Genomic DNA, 454 nt, shown 5'->3' on the forward strand with positions numbered 1-454 from the left:
ATCAGAATTATTTAAATATTAACTGTGTCTTGAATAAGTAAATATATGTCATCTTTGTTGTCTGTCACTGCATGGCAGAGAAAGGTTCAGCATCAGAAACTAACCATATGGTGATAGATTTTCAAGCTTACACTTCCTGTCTCACCCCTGAAGCTGTGTCAGAAGTTGAGATAAGCACAGCAGCTGCCTTTTGCTGCCTGACCCTGACCTGAATAGCTGGCGGATGTGTTCTCTGACTTAAGTATTCCCTATCTGCATGGCTACTGCACCACTGCTGTAGGTTGAAACTCTCATGTTGCTGACAATGGATTTTAAGTGGGGAATATGAATTTTATCTCATCCATATATTCTCGATTTGCATGCAAATCTATGTTCCACAAATCACATCACAAATCAGATAATAATAATAATAATACATTTTATTTAAAAGCGCTTTTCAAGATACTCAAAGACA

This window comes from Chelon labrosus (genome assembly GCF_963514085.1).
Source record: "Chelon labrosus genome assembly, chromosome: 3".
Classification (NCBI taxonomy): domain Eukaryota; kingdom Metazoa; phylum Chordata; class Actinopteri; order Mugiliformes; family Mugilidae; genus Chelon; species Chelon labrosus.